We start from the raw sequence: 2,368 nt of genomic DNA, 5'->3' as shown, positions 1-2,368 counted from the left end.
GGGTTTTTTTTTTTTTTTTTTTTTTTTTTGTGGTATTGAACCCAGGGGCGCTTTACCATTGAGTTATATCGCAGCCCTTTTATTTTTTGAGACAGGGCCTTGCTAAATCACTGGGGCTGGCCTCTGACTTAAGTGTGTACTGCCTGCACCATTTCACCTGGCCAATATCTCTTCTAATCTTACCACTTTTCTTTTCTCAAAGGCTAGAATGTTCTTCCTTGCTTCCCATTGTCTGTTTGACTATTTTTCCAAAAGCCTTGCTTAAGTGTAACTCCTTCTTGGGCAGGGGTCTTTCTTTCATTATAGGTTAGGGCAGGCACCTCTGTAAGGGCTTTGCTGGCTCCTTGTGATGGCTCTTTTGATGGCTGCACATCCCCACTGAATTAAAATTGCTTGTTTACTTGGGGTTGCAAACTCCTCTGAGCGGTGAGTCTCACACTCCTCCAGTGAGCATCAGCAATCACCTGGGGGGTTATTAGAGCCCCAGATGCTGAGTTTCTGATTGAATAGGTGTGAGCTGGTGTGTGGCAGGGCAGATCACACTGCAAGAATGCTGCTTGAGGGTGAGAAGTGGGTTTGCTTTATTCATCTCTGTGTCCCCAGCAGCTAGCCTACCTCTGTACACAGTTGACAGCTGACTTGTTAGTGTTGGACGGTGGTGCAGTCAAAGGAGGCTATGCTGGATACTGAATGTCCTCGTGTTTCCAATAATACCCTAGAAGGGAAACCTGAACACTTCCAGGGAACTGATAATACAATGGTAATCCCAGTGGCTTGGGAGGCTGAGACAGGAGGATCATGAGTTCTAAGCCAGCCTTAGCAACGTTGAGTTGCTAAGCAATTCAGTGAGACCCTGTCTCTAAATGAAATATAAAACAAAAACAAAAACAAAAACAGGCTTACAGGGCTGGGCCTGGGGCTCAGTGGTCGAGCAACCCTGAGTCCAATACCTAGTACCTGTCCCCCTACCAAAAAAAAAAAAAAAAAGAAAGAAAGAAAGAAAGAAAGTACTTGGAGTGCGAACAAGAAGGAGTGTGGCAAGGTGTAGGGAGATTTAGGGAAATGGGAAGAGGCAAGAAAGAAGTGAACACTTCCTAGCTTCTTTTTTTTAAAATATTTTATTTTTTAGTTGTACACAACACCTTTTATTTTATTTATTTTAGTTTTATTTGGTGCTGAGGATCGAACCCAGGGCCTCGCACGTGCTAGGCAAGCACTGTACTGCTGAGCCACATCCCCAGACCACTTCCTAGCTTCTTAAATTGGGAACTTAATATCTTAATATTGTGACTTTCTTATTTGTAAATGATAGACCTTTATTTTATTTATTTACAGGCGGTGCTAAGAATCCAACCCAGTGCCTCACTCATGCCAGGCAAGTGCCATACCACTGAGCCCCAGGCCCAGCCCTGTAAGCCTCTTTTTTTAAAAAAAAATTTTTGTTGTCGATGGACACACAATACCCTTATTTTATTTATTTATTGTTATGTGGTACCGAGGATCGAACCCAGTACCCCACATGTGCTCGAAAGTGCTCTGCCACTGAGCTAAAGCTACAGTTCTAAAGGTAAGCCTCTTATGGCTGTAAATTTCCTTCTAGAGGTTACTTTTGCTATACCCCATTCATCTCAAAATGTAATTATTTTGTTATAGTACAATTCTAAATGTTTTGAAATTTCTATTGTAATTTCTTATTTAGTCCATGAATTATTTAGGAGTATCTTAAAATTTCAATCACATGTTTTTTTTTTCCTTGTTATCTTTGTAATTAAGTTAACTGAATTATGGTGGTGTGATCAGCATGATGTAAATTCTTTGATTTTTTTTGTTTGTGTGTGTGTGTGTGTGGTACTGGGGAATGAACCCAGAGCCTCATGCATGCTAGATGAGTGCTCTACTACACCCCTGTTATGGTTTAGATGTGGTGTCCCCAAAAAGCTCACATGTGAGACAATGCAAGAAGGTTCGGAGGAGCTGGGCTATATATAGCTTTTACCTAATCAGTGAATTAATTAACTGAGTGGTAATGGAGGCAAGTGGGGTGTGGCTGGAGGAAGTGGTTTATTGGGGGCGAGGCTATGAGGTATACATTTTGTATCTGATGATGGAATCTCTTTGCATCCTGATCACCTTATGAGTTGCTTCCGTCTGCCACTCTCTTCCCCATGTTGTCCCTGAGGAATATAGCCGGCTGTTAATGGATTAAGACCTCTGAAACCCTGAGCCTTTAAATAAACTTTTTCTCCTCTACAATAGTTCTGGTCAGGTCTTTTAGTCACAGCAGCGAAAAAGCTGACTAAAACCACCCCAACCTTATCTTTCTTTTAGTTTTGACCTGATATATATATATATATATATATATATATAT

This window comes from Marmota marmota, unplaced genomic scaffold, assembly GCF_001458135.2.
Source record: "Marmota marmota marmota unplaced genomic scaffold, marMar, whole genome shotgun sequence".
NCBI lineage: Eukaryota > Metazoa > Chordata > Mammalia > Rodentia > Sciuridae > Marmota > Marmota marmota.
This window is presented reverse-complemented; position numbering follows the sequence as displayed.